Source organism: Colobus angolensis, unplaced genomic scaffold (assembly GCF_000951035.1).
Source record: "Colobus angolensis palliatus isolate OR3802 unplaced genomic scaffold, Cang.pa_1.0 Scaffold188, whole genome shotgun sequence".
Lineage (NCBI taxonomy): Eukaryota > Metazoa > Chordata > Mammalia > Primates > Cercopithecidae > Colobus > Colobus angolensis.
The window spans coordinates 749,750-769,514 of record NW_012115021.1 but is presented as its reverse complement, the minus strand read 5'-3'; positions in this window follow the sequence as shown (position 1 = coordinate 769,514).

The following is a 19,765-nucleotide window of genomic DNA, read 5'->3' as shown; positions in this document are numbered from 1 at the left end:
TACTGGGCTCAAGTGATCCTGCTGCCTCAGCCTCTCAAGTAGCTAGGACTACAGATTTGCACCAATGTACCTGGCTAATTTTTTTATTACCTAAAAATTTTTTTTTGTAGCGATCAGGGTCTCCTATGTTGCCCAGGCTGGTCTTGAACTCCTACCCTCAAGTGGTTCTCCTGACTCAGCCTCCCAAAGTGCTGGGATTACAGTCGTGAGCCACTGTACCCACCTATTTTTAGATATATGACATAGTATGTGAACCATTTTCAATATTTCAACAATTCTAACAAAGATGATGTATTTTTCTGTGACACATCTGGGCATAGTATTTGAAATAGCAGCCATCTTAATGAAAAAGTCAATTTAATACTTTAAACATTTTCATTTCCTGCTTATTGTTATTTATTGATTCTAATGTATATTAATTAGGTTGTTTATCCAAAATTTATAGAAAATGGGGAATATTGCCGGGCGCGGTGGCTCAAGCCTGTAATCCCAGCACTTTGGGAGGCCGAGACGGGCGGATCACGAGGTCAGGAGATCGAGACCATCCTGGCTAACACGGTGAAACCCCGTCTCTACTAAAAACTACAAAAAAAACTAGCCGGGCGAGGTGGCGGGCGCCTGTAGTCCCAGCTACCCGGGAGGCTGAGGCAGGAGAATGGCGTAAACCCGGGAGGCGGAGCTTGCAGTGAGCTGAGATCCGGCCACAGCACTCCAGCCTGGGTGACAGAGCTAGACTCCATCTCAAAAAAAAAAAGAAAATGGGGAATATTAATTTTTATTTTAAAAGGTAGATTATGTGGCAGATGAAAATCTTTCAAAGCTTGGAATCCTTCAAGGGCAAGCAATGAAGAAGTTGTTGGCAGTTGTATTGGTGGGAACTGTAGAGCTAATACAACCCTCCTGTATTACGGATAAGAAAAGACCAGGTCACACACCAGTTGTGACTTGCTAGGTTTCACAGTTAAAGAATGCCAGCTCAGGACCAGAACCAGGCCTTCTGATGTCCATTCTAGAATTCTCTTGATCACCCCATGCAGCTTCCATGCCACTGAAGGCGATCAAAGATGGAGAAGGAAGAAAGGAGAGAAGAAAATGTGATGTGGAGGCGGGAGGAAGGAAAAACTTCATAGAAACACGACGGCAGAAATGTGGTATTTTAAGCAAGACGTTTGCCCTTCATATGAATGATTCTTGGATTTTTGGTGTATATTTTTGGTAGCAGTATGCGGTGAGTCACTAACAAAGAGCTTAAGACAGATGAGTTAACATAAATGGACCAAAATAAGCTGTGGTCTCTAGGCTGAGCAGCTGTTGGACAGACCTGCCAATATTTTATTTCCCAGAGACACTTGCAGTGGATTAAAGTGAGCAGGCGGCAAATGCCTCATTAGAAAATTCCATACCTTTCAGATTTTCCTGTGCCTGAGATGTGGCTTTCCAGGGGAAAGGGGAAAACTCCTATGTATTTATTGAAGTTCCACTATGTGGAAGAGGGTAGGCAAGAGGGGCTTGTTGGCGGAGGGATAACACAGAAAGGCAGAGGAATCAGAAAGTCTTAGGGTTTCAGCCCTAATTGTGCCACTAAGCTGTGTAACTCAGGTGGGACTCCTTTAGCCTTCTCTGTGGTTGTTTTTCATCTTCTGAATGATGAGCTTTTATACAATGACCTCCTAGGTCCCCTCCAGTTTAAAAATGTATAGTTCTCAGGCTAGTTGTGATGGCTCATGCTGTAATCCCAGCGCTTTGGGAGGCCAAGGCCGGTAGATCGCTTGAGCTCAGGAGTTCGAGACCAGCCTGGGCAACATAGTGAGATCCTGTCTCTACAAAAAATACAAAAATTAGCTGGGTGTGGTGGCTCATGCCTGTAGTCCCAGCTACTCGAGATGCTGAGGTGGGAGGATCACTTGAACCCAGGTGGTGGAGGTTACAGGGAGCCAAGATTGAGTCACTGCACTCCAGCCTGGGCAATAGAGTGAGACCCTGTCTCCAAAACAAAAATTATAGTTCTCATTAATTAAGTGCTCACTTTGTGCCAGGCACCTTGCAAAACGCTTTACATACTGATTTTTCCCCTCCATGAAACCTTTGAGGTTGTTTCAACAGTAGTCTCATTTTCAGATAAAGAAACTGAAGCTTAAAGATAGTGAGAAACCTACCTGAAGTCACGTAGCGATCAGTGGCAGAGCCTGAACTCAAACCTGAGACTATCACGGATATTTGGCTTCTTAATCACCATTCTGCATTGCCCTTTCTTTCTAAGCAGGACATTAGGAACTCGTTGCCTTCACATCCCTCTTCCTCTCCACCGTTTTATATGTTTCAAATTGCTATGCTTCAATTGGACTGTAGTGGATTTCCAGGTCCTAATTGGAGTGCCTTGCTGCACCCACATAGTATATACTATGGACTGTGGATGAATGACATTAAAGATAGTAAATCAAGTTCAAGACACACACCTCATGCAAGACAGAAATAGTGTTGAGTGGAGCACAGCAAGGCCATTTGATTCACAGGATCTTCATTGGCTTGAATATTTTGTACATTCTCTCCACTGGACACTCTGTACCCAATGTTCCAACTGATGTCACTGGCAGAGATATCTTATGAGAAGATACCCTACTTGAAGAGCCGTTTCAATAACCTCCTGTATCCTGATTTAATATGATATGGCCATGGCAACTGCAGTAATAGTGGCAACTCCTTTGTTCCTTTTTGTGAATGACGTACAATTTAAGCACCTTCTCGCACAGCCTCTCTTCCAGTGAAGACATCAGATGTAGGGAGAACATCCTTATCTTCAATATAAAATAAAATAAATAAACTCTAAGATTGTGAGTGATGTTATCTAACTTCTGTTCAAGATGGGTCTTTAGTTGATTACTTAAAATCCTGTCTTTAAGGTCTCCTGGGATATTTATGAGTGAAATCATACTTTCCATACTTCTTTCTTTGATGTCTGCATCTATAGAAATGGAGAACTGAAACAGTATCTAATAATTCAAACCAAAAAGTCAGCGCTGCTTATATTGTATCTATTTGGATGTTTTAAAGTTTAGAAACTTTGAGCCAAAGAGGGAAGGAAATAAACATTCAACCTTCTTGTTTTAAAAAATGTTTTATTGAGGTGTGATTGACATACAAAATACACTCAACCATCTAAGTCAAAAAGCAAGTGTTACAGTATGAGAGATTACATTAATGACCTTACTTCTTCACCTCTTCCTTCACCTCTTCCTTTACCAGGTGACCTTGGAATTTCATCCACTGAAGAGGCAGAGTCTATTTTCCTTTCCCTTGAATCTGGGCTGGCCCTGTAACTTGTTTTGGGCAATAGAATGTGGTGGAAGTGATGGTGGACCAGTTCCAGGTCTAGGCCTCAAAAGGCCTTGAGTGTTTTCACTTACTTGTTCTGTGTTTGCCATGAGAACATACCCAGGTTATCCTGCTGGAAGGTGGGACATGAGGAGCAGAGTTGAGTCATTCTAGTCATTGCAGTTGAGGTTATCCTAGATTAGCTGAGCTGCAGATGACTGTAAGATCTATGAGTGAGTCCAATTGAAATCAGAAGCACTGTCCATCTGAGCCCAGCCTAAATTGCCAACCCACAGACTTGTGAACACAATAAATGATTGTTGTTTAAAGACACTGAGTCTTGGGGTGTTTTATTACACAGAATTATGTTGTCACTGATAACTGATACAGAAACTGAGGCTTTAGTTGTCAGGAAAACATCCAGGAAGTACTTAAGGACTGGAAGGATTGCAGGAAGTAGCAAGAATCAAACTGCGATTTAACAGTAATTTGAAGTCTTTGCAAATCATCATGGTTATGGATCCCCTACCAATAGTTATGCTGCATGCATGTACTGAGTCTATTATTAGCAAGACTCTGTGCTAGGTAGAATACCTAGTGAATGGGAGTCCAGGAAAAGCAAAAGTAAATGGTGGACCTGATTAAGAGAGGCTGACCATGGGAATGAACGTGGGTCAAATGGCTGATGACATTTATGGTGGTAGAGAATAGTGAATTCAAGGAGCTGGGTGTGGGGCCAAGGGTCAAGGAAAGACCAGTGAAAACAAGATGAAGTTAAAGACCCAGATAAAGAGAAAGATACTGAATCTCAGTCATGGAAGAAAATGTCTATATTAGATACAGATGTGCTGGGAAATTAACATCTCCAACCCCAACCTGCCAGCAGCAATCCTCAACCTATGACCCCTGGTCTCTCGGCTCTTGGGTAGGATAATTCTTCTTCTTCTTCTTTTTTTTTTAAAAGATAATTTCTATTAAAATATTTATTTATTTGTTTATTCTTTTCTTTTCCTTTCTTTAGAGGTAAAGTCTGAGATTTTAGTGTACCCATCACCCAAGTAGTGTACATTGCACCCAATATGTGGTTTTTTTTAATCCCTCACGCTCCTCCCACCCTCCCCTCTTCTGAGTTTCCAATGTCCATTATACCACTCTGCATGCCTTTGTATACCCATAGCTTCACTTCCACTTATAAGTGAGAACATGCGGTATTTGGTTTTCCATTCCTGAGTTACTTCACTTCTAATAATGGCCTCCAGCTCCATCCAAGTTGCTGCAAAATACATTATTTCATTCCTTTTCTGTGGCTGAGTAGTGTTCCATGGTGTATATATACCACATTTTAAAAATCCACCCATTGGTTGATGGGCACTTAGGCTGGTTCCATATCTTTGCAATTGTGAATTGTGCTGCAATAAACATACACGTGCAGGTGTCTTTCTGATTCAATGACTTGTTTTACTTTCAGTAGATACCCCAGTAGTGGAATTGCTGGATCAAATGGAAGATCTGCTTTTAGATCTTTAAGAAATTTCTGGCCGGGTGCAGTAGCTCATGCCTGCAATCCCAGTACTTTAAGGAGGCCGAGGCCTGTGGATCACCTGAGGTCAGGAGTTTGATACCAGCCTGGTCAACATGGTGAAACCCCGTCTCTACTAAAAATACAAAAAATTAGCCGGGCGTGGTGGCAGGTGCCTGTAATCCGAGCTACTCGGGAGGCTGAGGCAGGAGAATCGCTTGAACCTGGGAGGCGGAGGTTGCAGTGAGTTGAGATTGCGCCATTACACTCCAGCCTGGGCAACAAGAGTGAAACTCTGCCTAAAAAAAAAAAAAAAAAAAAAGAAAGAAAGAAAGAAAGAAAATCTCCCTACTGTTTTCCACAGAGGTCGTGCTAATTTACATTCTCACCAACAGCATATAAGCATTCCCTTTTCTTGGGTAATTCTGAAGCACGTATTTTATCCCTTCCTCATAATTTCCCCCACTGAATTAAGCTCCAGTCACCAGTCACCTACTGTGGCAGCTGGCTTAATAACACACCCTTTATCTGCTGTCTTCACTTCCCCACTTACTCCAAGGCCCCTAGATTCCTTTCTGTTCCTTAAACAAGCCCAGTTACTTCCTGCGCTAGGGCCTTTGTGGTTTTATCCTCTGCTTGAAATGCTCTTCTTCTGACATGTGCACGGCTGCCATCTTCTTGTCATTCAGGCTTAAATTTCACCTTGTTAAAGAAGCCTTGCCTGGTCACCAAATCTAAAGTAGCTTCATCATCTGATCTTAATTTTCCACATTGCTTTTTTCATTATCAGATGTTTTACTTATTTATTTGCTTGCTTGGTTTCATATGTTGTTGGTAAGAGTGTAAACTGGCACAAAACCTCTGGAAAGGCTGTTGGGCAGTATCTACTAAAGCCACCTATGATCCAGCAATTTCATTCCTACTATATATTTAGGAGGAATGTATATTTATGTCCATCAAAAGCCATATTCAAGAATGTTTACCACGGCTTTATTCATAACTGGTACCAAACCAAATGTTCTTCAATAGGAGAATAGATAAATAAATTGTGAAATAGTCAATGGAATATCCTCAATGGAATACTATACAGCAATGAAAAGAATGAGCTGCTGCTATACACAACCACATGGATGAACATCACAGAAATGATGATGAACAAAAGAAACCTGGCACAAAAGAGAAGGTATTATATGATTCCACTTATGTGGCATTCAAGAACAGGCAAAACTATAGTGGTAGGATTTGGAATAGTGGTTACCTCTAGACAGGAGGATATTGACTGGGAGGGAGCATGGGGTGCTAGAAATATTCTATACCTTGATGTGGGTGGTAATTACATGGGTATATACATATTTAAGAAGTCATTGAGGTACACACTTAAGATTTGTACATAGTGTATGTATGTCATACATGAATAAAAATAAAAAATAAAAAATAGGTTCCATGGGAATGAGAAAATTTTCAGATTTGGGGACTATTGCCTGACACAGAGCATGCCACCACTAAGAACTCGTTGACTGAGCAAATGTGTAAATATAGATTTGCTTTTTTTTTTCCAAAGAATTTAAACCAAAAATTAAGTTTTATTGAATATCTACTCCATGTACCGTATACTGTAGAGGAATCAAACGTGAATCAGCCTAACAAGAAATACATGACTGATTATAGAAAATGGCAGCATGTAATAAATGCTGTCAAAGCAAATGCTAAACAAACTGTTAGCAGAGCTAGAGAGAGGGAGACGTTTCAGCTGCAGCTTTGGGGAAGTGAGAGTTGTTCTGAACCAGGAAATATTTCTGCAGGTAGGGCTGGATCAGAGTGAAGACAAAGAAAGGGGTGGCTGTGAGTGGCAGGAAAGAAAGCCTCAGAGACAAGGAAGCCCAGGGCATGTCGGGAAATGAAGAAATCTGAATTAGCTGAAGTCAAGGGAAGACAGTCACAGGGGAGTGAAAGATGAGTGTCTGCCAAGGCAGGTTGGGGCCTGCTCAGAAAAGGCCTGGACAACTTTGCAAGGAGTGTGGCCTTCACTCCATGCAGAGAGATGAGGTTTTAAAGCAGAAAAGTGATTTTGAAGGGTGAATTTTTATCCTTCCTAAATTAATACTAAAAAAAAATGCTATAAAAGTCTGAAAAGCCAGGGTACATAAAGGATAAAAACCTGATATAATCACCCCTATCACTTTCATATGTCAACTCTGAGATACTTTTTTTAAAAAAAATTGAAATATAACTCAAATGCCATCAAATTAACCATTTCAGAGTATACAATTCAGTGGGTTTTAGTATATTCACAAGGTTATGGAACCATCACCATTAATTCCAGAATATTTACATCACCTCAAAAAGAAACCTCATACCCATTAGCAGTCACTCCTCATTCTCCCTCCCTGGCAACCATGAATCTACTTTATGTCCCATGGGTTTTTCCAGAAATACTTTCCTATGTGTGTATTTATAAACACACACACGTTTCTCTCCCCCTTCCCACACGCAAGTTGAATTTTCACATACTGCTTAATAAGCTGTGTTGACTCTGATATCAGGAGTATATCAGATTGATTTGTGAAAAATTAGTCTGGGTGTCAGGGCCAAGGATGGAGAAAAGAGGTTGGAGGCAGTGAGACTGCTTAGCAATGCCTGCAGTAGGGGAGGTCACGTGGGCCTGGACTAGGATGCCAGCAGTGTAGTGGATGCCGTGGTGTGCTTCCAAGATCCCCACTTCAGAAATGAGACATTCATTACCCCAGTGGCAGGAAATGTTGGTGACTGATGGCTCTCAGTGGAATCTCTTTCTGGGACTTGCTCTCAGCTGAAGAGACCTTACTAGCCCCAAATCACAGACTTTCTCTGGAGCAGCCCACATCTAATAATTGGTCAATGGTGGGAGGAGGTGTTACAAAGGCTCAGGCACTGTTCCCAATTTGGAAAATCACCCAAAGGTCCATCCTAGCTCCCGAGCTCCCCTTAGGGTCAACTGATACTTTTATTATGACTGTGTTGTAGCCCAACTCTTCCCTCTGCCTACTCCTGCTGCCCTTACTGCCCCACAGGTGCTGTTCCTGAGAGCATTCCTAACAAAATTCCTGTATTTAAATCTCTATCTCAGAGTCTGTTTTCCAGGGCACACAACCTATGACAAGCAATGAGGATGGAAAAGCAGCTGGCATATGTGGATGTCTTTCTGAAGCAATTGAACAGACGGAGCTTGGTGACTGATTAGCTATATAGGGTGGAAGGGGTGGAAGAGCTAAAGAGAAGAAACAAAACACACACCCACATAATTTACACATGTAATTATATATATGTAATATACACACATATATACATCATATACATGTAAATATATCCTTAGGCACTTGCTCAGTGTCTACATTGTGCCTGAAACAGTTCTGGCAGCTGAAGATGCAAGATGGATTAGATCTGGTTCTTTTATTTAGAGAATCCACAGTGTTTTAGGGCAGACACAGAGTAAACAAGTAATTCCAATACAATTCTTTGAGCATTATGTTAAACTATAGGGAAAGGTGATGAGAAAATATTAACGGAGATGAAGGTATTGCCAAGGTTTTAAGCTGGGGTGTTTTGAAAGATGGTAAATCCATCACATGACATGGAGAATGCAGATGAGAGAGAATGTAATTAGAAAATAAAAATCGAGGTTATTATGTTCCCTGAAAAGTTAGAAATATGGGTTTGGAACTCCTGAGAGAGGTCATGAATAGAAATATATATTTAGGTGGTGTCTACATAGAAATGGTAGCTAGTGCCTCAGGAGTGGATGAGATTGTCAAGGGAGATCACGGAAGATAGAAACTTGAGAAAGATCTATAGCAGAGCTCACTAATGTCTGAACTCTGCCCACCCTATGCCAAAACCCATGGCAGACATAGCTAAATGACCACACGGAATACTTCTCAATGCATGGCTTCAGGCAGCTATTATCAATAAATCCACTTACCATTTCTGGTTTCTTCTCAAAATCTAGGTGTGGTGACCAGGAGCAATGGCGGGCCTCCAAGGAAAAGTGAGTTGCTTGGTTATTAAGAGCAGAGAGAGCACCCAGGAAGGTAGGAGAAGTACTAGGAGAGCAGAGGATCCCAGAAGGAAGAAGAGTGTTTCAAGAAGAAGGAAATAATAACACTTGTCAAATGACTAAGTTGAGGACTTGAGGAGACAATGGAATTTGAAGTGGAGGGCAGTAGTGACCTTACAGAGAACAGGTCTACTAAAGTGGTTTTGAGAGAAGTGAAATGACAAAAGTTTGAGTAGAGAATGGGAAGTATTTCCAAGTGCTCATTTATAAATGGACCGCTTGAGCCCATGTTGGCAAGCTTGTTGAAAATGCATTTCCAGGACTCACCCTAGAGCCATGACCTCAGACTGTTCTCTGCCCCGCAAGGAACACTTTGATCAGGGTTATCTGCTACCAGTGGGTGCTCATTGTAGCAGATGCTCTTAGTGTCCCTTTCACATGCATTCAGCACTCACTATTCAGTATACACTGCTTGCTTCACAAGGAAGCACATGTGACGTCTCTGCCCGAGGACTTTCTCTGGCCACTGGAGCATGCTTGACCTACTGCCAGAAATGCCAGAGTTAATTTCCCAGGGATTAGCCCACAACCAATGAAGGACATGAGTTGGTGGAGAAATCAATCAGCTTCTTCACGTCTCAGGTGAAACAACTTGGGGCTTGTTTTATACCAGAAGTCTCCAGTAGGATTGAGCCTGTGGCGCCCAGAGTAGGCTCATGAACACACTGTATTGGCTTCCTTCTTTTTTTTTTTTTGTCTTACTTCCCTATTCTCCTGTTTGCATTTCCCGAGGTCACCTCTCACCTAAGCTATTAGTACCCATATCCTTGTCTCACAGCTGGCTCTTGGGGGAACCCAAAACTATGATACCATCTTGTTTCTTCTTCCTGGGCACATGGAACAGCTACATATTCCAGTGGTTCTTGCAGTCTGATTGAGCCTATGTGACTGAAGTCATGGGCAGAGTGATCAGGTCACCTTCAGGCCTAGCCACAAAACTCCTGGTGTGATAATCCCTCTCAATCTTTCCTTCCTATGGTGATTTCAGAGGCCGTGTGTTTAAGATGGCAGCCTCACAAGATAGAAGCTGATTTATGAGTCACTAATTGGAAGAGACCTACTAAGGAGAGCTGCCCCACCTGTACCAGATTTTGACATTAATGAATGAGAAATAGACCTTTACTATGTTGAATTGCTGAGATTGTTTTTCTGTTACAGCAGCTACCACTAATTACCCTCATTAATACACCTGCCCTGTCAGTCTTCCTTCACCCAATTCTCCAAAATTACTGTTCTTCATCCTCCTTTAAACATTTCCATTCCCTCAGTGTGACTGACAACATAGCTGCAAACAGTCGTGTGTTTAACTGATTAAAGTGCACTTGATTGTAAACAATAACTGCCAGATTTGCTTCTGAAAGATAGCTGTGTTTTCAAATGGATTCCTGATTGGTAGGATCTATGCAGGAGATGTTTCCAAATATTGGATCCTTCTTGGTGTCCTTCCACCATCATTGACATAGCCCACTCCCAGCTTGAACTGTGTTGTCTAGAAGCAGAAGAAAGGGGGGTCAGCACTTCTAAGCTGTTGCAGACCTCTGGCCTCTGCAATCAACTCCAGACTCCTTAACCTGGTATTTCCATGTGTCTGCAATTGGCCCCAACTAACATTCCTCCCCTGATCCTCCCCACCCCCCTGCCAGTGAAACCTCTTAAATCATACTGCTCACAACAGGGTATGCTTTCCTACCTTGCCACCTTGGGTCTCACTGTGCCCTCCACTTGGAGTGCTCTTTCTGCTCTTCTGCTCCTTTCCAAACCCAGCCCCTGCTCAAAGGCCTCACTCAACTTCCACCTCCTCCCTAAAGCCCTGAAATTCCATTTCATCTTCCCTGTGCCGCTCATTTGGTCTTCAGAATTTGCTGCTTATCATGATTTCTTTTTACGTGTTTGTCTCCTCTCTTCTAAAGTAGAAACGAACTAAAGAAAAAATTATGCCTATTTCTCTCTTCAATCTCTACAGCATTTTAGCAAAGTGCTGGAGACATGATTACTGAAGATAGATGGATGAATAGAGATATAACAATTGAACTTGTTAAATATCACAAATGCAAAGTCTTGTGCAGACATGCTTTTTTTTCTTTTTTCTTTTTTTTTTTTGAGACAGGGTCTCAGTCTGTCACCTAGTCTGGGGTGCTGTGGTGTGATCATAGCTCACTGCAACCTCAATCTCCTGGGGTCAAGCAATCCTCCCAGCTCAGTCTCCCAAGTAGCTGGGAATTCAAGTGCTCACTGTTACACCTGGCTAATTAAAAAATTTTTAGTAGCGATGTGGTCTCTCTGTGTTGCCCAGGATGGTCTCGAACTCCTGGACTCAAGTGATACTCCTGCCTCAGTCTCTCAAAGCATTGGGATTACGGGCATAAGCCACCACACTTGGCTCAGACATGATTAAAAAAAAAAAGAAAACTTTCATTTGGAAATAATTTCAAACTTACAGAAAAGTTGCAAGAATAAAAACGGTACAAATATCATCTATATATGTTTTACCTAGATTCACTTACTGTACACATTTTACCTCATTTACTTTATATCTACCTGTATATCTTCTCTACACACACACACACACACACACACACGCATGCACAATGCTTTTCTGATGCATTTGAGAGTAAGTTACATACATTATGGGCCTTTGTTCTTAAATACTTCAGTGAGTATTTCCTAAGAGTAATCTGTTACCTTATCACAATAGAGTTATCAACTTCCATTTGATTAATATTGATACAACACATTTATTTAATCTTTTGTTCTCATTCTCATTTTGTCAATTGACCCAATAATGTCCTTTATGGCATCTTCTCCCTCCAATATAGGATCTGGTAGGGTCAGGTGTTACATTTGATTGTCATGTCTCTTTAGCCTCCTTTAATCTGGAGCATTTCCACAGCCTTTCTTTGTCTTTTATTATATTATTTTTCCAAGTTAACTGTCATCCTCCTGCTTTTTAAAAGAATGTCAGAATTTTTAAAATCTCCTAGGTTTGGCAGCCTATTTTATTTATACATGTACATATGATGGATGTGGAGTCTCTGAGTAGTGTCGTAATCATTCCCAGTGCAAGACTCCAAACATAAACCTCCTTTTATTCTCATTCTGAACTTGGAATCAATAGCAATATTTTGTATGCAGTTGCACACGAACCTTGGTTTCATTTTATTTACAATACCTTTCTTCTTCGTTAAATAGAGTTGGGGTAAGAAGAAATCACAAATCTCTTTCTCTTCCAGCTTCTGCTGGGTTGCAGGCTGCATGAGAGGAAAAGTCAATAGAGGAAGTGAGAGAGTAAACTGAGAAGTTGAAATCGAAGTGGTGGGCTGCCGAGTCGTGGCTGTGGTGTATCTCTCTCTGAAGTCAAAGCATTTTTACAGACAGCATTCAACCGTAGTTAAATAAAATCCCTATGCTGTAGAAAGGGAAGGCATTAGTAATTTCCGTTGTCTATGAGTGAAAACAGAGATGCTGAGAGGCTCAATGGCTTTTCTGCTTTGAGTTTGAGAGGCAATGAGGAATCATGGAAAAAGAACTAATAAAGGAGTGAATCCATTCTGGAGATTTTAATCTATTTATTACCATTGCTCCAAGACATTATGTAGCTCAGCAAGTCACATCATCCCTGAGCCTTGGTATCATTATCTGTAAAATTAGGCTTTGGAGTGGACTCAATTCACTTTAAGTTGCCTTCATATTCTAAAATGCAGTGGTGATCAATATTCCAGCATACATTTCATGAACATTTATGGAGTGCCTACTAAGTGTTGACCACTGGGCTAGGTGCTGCACCTATAAAGATAGGTAGGACCTGGTCTTTGTTCTCAAGGATCTCCCAGTATGGTAGGCAGGAGGAGCAGGCATGTAAGCCACGAATTGTGGTTCAAGGTGATAAGGGGCAAGTTCAAGTTACAATGGTGTTACAAAGGAGACAGCAAGGAACTTTCCCTGGGGAATGGAATAAAGGAAGTGACAGTAGTTGTTGAACTGAGCCCTGAAATGGGGACAGCGCATTCTAGGCAGAAGGTACATGGCTGTTGGTGGACTGCACATACTTTGGGTTTGCTGGAACACAACGTGCCAGGGGTAAAGTGAGGGTAATGAGGCTGGAACAGTAGCTAGGCAGGGGCCAAATCTAAGAGTGTCACTTGGTCAGGCAGAGAGGAACTCGAGCCTGGGAGGGAGGGATGGGGCTGAGACTCAAGGCAAGGAAATCAATGGGCACTCTATTGCCAGTGATAAAGGATTGAGAGACACTGGGAGCGGAAGCAGAAGAATGATTGGAGACATGTTTGGGAGAAAGGCTTGAGAAGGCTCACTGATTGACTGTGGGGGCAAAAAGGAAATGTCACAGGACTTCTATGTTTCCGATTTGCCCAATGGACTAGATTACGGTGACACTAACTAGGTAGGCCCTAGGTAGATGTCAGCAATCGGAAGACCTCAAGGAGGAGCTGGCTTGAGGGATGTATAATGAATTCAGGCTGGGATATGTTGGCCTTGAGATGTGTATGGGACACTTAAGAGGAGATTTCCACTAAGCAGTTGTACAAATAGATCTGGAACTCAGGAAAGAAGTCTGGGTTGGAGAGAGATTTAATGGTTAACACGTTAGGTGTGAGCAATGTCACCCAGGGAGATTGTAACTTTAGGAAAAGACTGTGACAGAGGGAAGAACATGAGCTGGCTTCTTCTTTGCTGAAATCTTATGAGCCGTATGATATTGGGCAAGTAACTTTGAATATGTTTCTTTATTTGTAACAATTGCCCCGATTTATAGACTTGTGAGAGTTCGAGATTTAAAAAAATAAGTCCAATCAATGGAAATTATCAGGGGAGCAGTAAGGGCACCCTGGAAGACACCATTAAGCTGGAGTTTTACTCATCTGCTTCCTAAAGGTGTCAAGAGGAGCTGTCTGCTATGTTCCCTGCCCCCTTACTGCCTTTCTTGCTGTACTAATTTATTACCAGTTGCTTCATTTCTCCAAGCTGTGGCTTCCTCCTCTGTAAAACGGAGATAATAACAACTCTCTGGTTATCTCAGAGAGTTCTTTTGAAAATCAGTGAGACAAGGTTTGTGTGAACACTGTAAACTGCAAAGTACAATGTGAATACTAGTTATTATCAATATAAGTAAACAAACAGGTGTGCCCGATTTGTCAGCATTTTCTATGCTGTTACCACTCTGGAGTATCTGTCAGCATGAACACTAAACAAGTCAGTGAGGGAACTGAAATCAAACCAATGGTCTCTGACTGTAGGCCATAGTTATGCTGATCACTGTATGAGACTTGAACAGACCCGGGATTTACCTTCTGACAAATTAGTTCATTGTGCGCCAGGAGTAAGGATAAGTGAGCAGGAGGAAGTAGAGCTGTGGATTGGAGAACATGTGAGATCACCACTACTTGTCTACTCTGCTGTCCTCACAATGAGGAAGTGTAAAAACAGCTCTGCTCTTAATAATGTGATCTCAACTTCTCATAGAACTTCCAATTCTCATCTCCAGGTGGGGAAAGATAACCCCTGCTGTACAGTAGCATTAACACATAAAACCTGCTGGCACCCAGTAGGCCCTAGGTAGATGTCAGTTCCAGATTTTCAGAGTGGAAGAAGATAGTGGTATTCACTGGGTGAGGCAGCCGCAGGGCCAAACTCGTCCATGATTACAGAGAGATTAGTTTAGATTCTGGCTTGAGGGCAAAGATGAGCCAGATTGACAACTCGAGCTCAAGTTTAGTTTGCTTTTACTTCTGTTTTCTCCCAGAACAGTTAACAAGGCATGCAAATGTGTAGAAAAGAACACAGGGATGTAGAGGCTACTCCTCATCACTTGTCTGGCTTTTCTTGGTGACCTTGGCAGCTTGAAAACAGTGAGATGTCCCCTAGGCTACAGGAGCCCAGAGTCCATGGGCCCATTGCCTTTTCCCACCCCCGTTTTACCTTTTTTTTTTTTTTTTCTTCTTTTTTTAGATAGGGTCTCACCCTGTTGTTCAGACTGGAGTAAATTGGCACAATTATAGCTCACTATAACCTCAAACTTCTGGACTCAAGTGATCCTCCCATTTTAGCCTCCTGAGTAGCTGAGACTACAGGCGTGTGTCACCATACCTGGCTAACTTTAAAAAATTTTGTAGAGATAGGGTCTCCTATGTTGCCCAGGCTGGTCTTGAACTTCTGGCTTCAAGCATTGCTCCCACCGCAGCCTCCCAAGTAATTGTGATTACAGGTGTGAGCCACCACACGCACCCCCCATTGCCTTTTAAATTCTAGCATGTCACCATCCAGAAACAATTCGTACAGCCAAATAAGGCAGTGGTCTGGTACTCAACACACCTCCTCACTCAGGTCCAAAGCTCACATCTGATCCTTGGAATTCTTGCTGCGGCACGATGGGGCAATTGCCTCTTATCTGTGTTTGCCTGTGTTTATCTGGGTCCTAGGAGTTTTCTGTTTATATTTACTTATAGATTTTCCAAAGCAGATCTGGCCATAACCTATAGCACATGACCCGCACACATCTCCTTCTTTCTCCCACTTCTTCCCTACCTCCTTCCCTTCTGTCTCTCTTTTTAAATAGACTTTGTCTTTTAGAACAGTTTTATATTCACAGAAAAATTGAGCTGATAGTACAGATAGTTCCCAGATACTTCCTGCCCCCCATCCAGCACATAGGTTTCCCTATTATTAATACTAATATTTTATATTAGTATAAAATTAGTATTAGTATATTTATCACAATTAATAAACCAATTGTGATACATATTATTACCTAAAGCCCATATAGCTCATCCAGATTTTCTTAGTTTTCTCTAAAGTCCTTTTTCTGTTTCTGGATCCCATCCAGGATTCCACGTTACATTTAGTTGTCACATCTCCTTAGGCTCCTCTTAGCTGTGATCGTTTTTCAGATTTTTCTTGGTTCTGATGACCTTGACAGGTTTGAGGAGTACCAGTCAGGTATTTGGTAGGCAGCCGTTCTGTTGGAATTTGTCTGGTGTTTTTCTCATGATCGGGCTGGGGTTTGTGAATTTTTAGAAGGAAGGCCACAGAGGTAAAGTGTCATTCTCATCACATCCTATCAAGGGTACATACCATCAAGATGATTTATGACTTGATGTTTGCCTTCATCATTCGGTTGAAATAGTGTTTGTCCATTTTCTCCACTGTAAAGTTACTCTTTTATTCTTCCTTTCCATTCTGTACACTTTGCAGGGAAGTCATTATGTGGCGCCCATGTTTAAGGAACGGGGAATTTTGCTCTACTTTGTTTAGGGTGGAGTATCTACAAAATTTATTTGAAATTCTTCTGCATGGGAGATTTGTTTCTTCTCCCCCATGTATTAATTTGTTCAATCATTTACTTATATCAGTATGGACTCATGAATATTTTATGCTTTGGATTATAATCTAATATTACTTTTTTTTGTTTGTTCAAATTGTTCCAGCTTTGGCCATTGCGAGCTCTTTTAGTTGGCTCATGTTTCACTCTGACATATCCCCGTTAATGTGTGCGCGTGCATGTGTGTGTGTTGGGTGTGTTGGGCACTTCTCTACTTTCTGGCACTACAGGTCTGTTTTAAAAAATAGTTATTTATTTACTCAACCAAAATGCAGTGTAAATTCACTGTATATCAGGCAGAGAGGATTCAAGAATGAACAGCACCTGGCCCCTGCCTTCAAGGAACTCTCAGTGGGTGTAGCAGAAGAGAGGAGAGACAAGCAAGAAAAGAGATCAGGACAAGATAGCATGGTGAGAACTTTGGCAGAGGGCAGAAGCTCAGGATGCCCGATTCAGTTCCACGTACTCTTCTTCCCTTCCTCTCCCGAGCATTTCTTACTGGTTCTCTTAGGAGAAGCTTCAGCTTCATACCCTGAACTAGTTTCTCTTCCTTCCCTTGGTGTCTGTTATCAATCATTGTGCTTTTTAAGCAGGGCAGTATTGTAGAAAGGGCATGGCACTCAGCACAGATAAGCAAGCTTTCATGAGAGTCTACATTGATACTGAACATACATAAGATGGCTCCTGACTGTAGCAAAGGATGATGGCAACCCTTTATTAGCCCTTTGCAGCTCCTGTGGGTATGGGGTAGGTGCTGGTTACAGAGAACAGGAAGGGAGAAGGAGTGAGAATGGCAATGGCAGGAATTTGATTTTATTTCCTCCCAAATTTCAGCCTTATTGAAGCTTGGGGTCCTAGGAACCTGCACTCTCAGCCCCTCGCCTCACATTTCCAAAGCCCAGCTCATGGCCAACCCTTGGTTACTCGACATCTGAGCAGTAATTATTTTTAGATTACCCACTATATGTTCTGCTACTCAGTGTTATGCGATCATGTAATGAAATCCATGCCCTAGTGCATTAACTAACCTTTTGAAAAACCCTTTCAATAGCATCTCCCTCTTCCTCCCCCTTCACAAAGAGCTGGCAAAAAGCTCCTGGACTTGAGTGCTAAATGTCGAACCATTAAGAACGCTGGTGAAAGCTATGAAGTCATCAAGTATTGACCTGAGAGAACATTTAGCACCATCTGATTTCTCCATCCCGACATCAACATGAAACGGACCTTACATGCCAATGAATCACTTTCCCTATTTAAGTTCACAGAGTTTGTCTAAAATAGCTCCCCAGGTACAAAACGAAAATTCAACCCAGGGATCATAATGGTGAGTGGTAGACTCAAGTTTTATGCTTTCATCATAAGAAAAAGAGGGTTTACTAAAATTAGGGATTTTTTTTTGGTCAGGGAGGGGTGATAGGGTGAAGGTGCCTTCTTATTCACAGAAGGCATAGGAAATTAGGAATCCAATCCCACTCGTACTACATATTCTTAACACCCTATGTTCTCCAGCTGTAGTGTGAAGAATTTGTTCAAAATGCAGATTCCAGCCCCATGTTCAGGCATGGTGATTTGGTTGGTATAGCAGATGATGTCGCCCACCTCCCCCCCATATTTCTTCAGCCCTTACTATTTCAGTGTACCCTAGCCTGATCCCCAACTCCCAGCACCTGCATCTTTTTCCAGAGGGCTGTGATTTTGCAGGCCAGAAGTGTCAGGGCATTAATGTGACCCAAGTGCAGCTTTGACCAATTATTGAAGGACTTGGTGTCCAATCGCCTCAACTCCCCCTCCTCTTCATAATTTTGAGATGCATGTACTATATTGTTTCCAAAGTTCCCAGTGGAATTAAGCTCCAGTTGCCCACAGTAGTAGCTGGCTTGAGAGTGCACCTTTAATTGGCTGCCTTCTTTTCCCCATCTCATTTCCCCACTCCCCTACCAATGTTTTCTGGGACCACCTCCCAAATCAACTTTCTACAATAGAATCCTTGCCTTCTTCTCAGAGAACCCAAACTAAAAGAATAGGTCTGGGGTCGAGTAATAATCTGCTTTTTTTTTTTTTTGCAAGCAGCCCACAGTGATTCAATGCACACGGCATGACATAGAACATTTTGGGAAGCTCTGCTCTGAGACTTTTATGATAATTAAATGTAAGGGTATTAGCATTCTTTTTCTAGAGCCTTGGCATTTCCCTCAAGTCTTATGACTATTTCCTCCAGGGTCCAAGCTGAGGTGGGGTGGAAAGCTGTATCATGCTCAGTTAAGTCTCCCCAAAAAGTCAGAGTGTACAAAGGGGACTTAGAGATGAATTGAAATGAATCATCCCTGAAAGAGCTGTTCCAAGGGAGCACCACGGTGGAGAAAGACAAGTGCAGGAATGAAACAGGACTGCAAAGTGTTGGAGTAGTAGGGTGGTTGGGTCATAAACTGGAAGTGCTGAGCTAAAATAAAATCAAAGAGGTAAAGGAACAGGCTGAGAGTGTAAGGAGAGGGGGTAATGAGATTGAAGACCCATTCAGGATTAATCGCATGGATACCAGTGGTTCACTCTGTATGTCCTTGACGTTCTTTCTGGGCTGGGGACAGACCAGTATAGATGACTCCTAAAACAACAGACTAAGCATGAGATCATGGTACACACAGACACTATAGAGTATATACATGCATGTGTGCATGCACACATACTCACACAAACATACACACACATACAGTTAAAGGAGTGGGATATTGAGAGACAACTTGGAAGAAGACATGGGGAAAAGGAGAGATACTTTGGACTTCCTTATATTTATTTTCTGGTTTAGTTGTTTTTATTCTATATTACATGTATTTTCAGCGTCCAGAGCTTCCTCTAATGGTCTTAAATTGGCCCTGGAGCACACCCACACATCCCAGCAGGCAGCAGTCACATATCCAAATGACACTTTGTCCTGAATCCAATCTGGAGTGTCTATTCTAGCCTATGTGTTGATTTTTGTTTCTGCTGCTAAAGTTCCCAAATGAACACCAACTCATTTGATTAAGATCCTACCCCTGCTAAGCCTTCACCAGGCCTTCTTACTGGAAGGAGTTGGACTCTGTTCGTTGTACCCCCAGCTATTGCCTGGGATTGGATGCCTCCTAGATCCCACTGAAATCAAGATGCTGTCATTCTTATTGATCTTGCCTGCTAGATTATCAGATAACCTTGACTGTCAGAGCCAGCTGGACAGGCCCCAGAACATTGCCATATAGATTGCTGGTCATGTTCCTTGGGACCAGCCTTATGGGCCACTCATAATATTTAGTTAAGCCCCACCGAACCCTGCTATGTTTCTCCAACACCCCAGCATGCTTTGTAGCTGAGGCTGCGTGGTTAATTGAAAAAAAAAAAAAACAAACTTTAGAGAGTAACAATTACAAATGTAAGCTCTACCAATGGATCTCTGTTTTTTCACTGGTGTTTCACAAGCCCTTTGAAGAGTGCCTGGCACAGGAGGCATTCAATCAAACTTTGTTGCATAGATGAA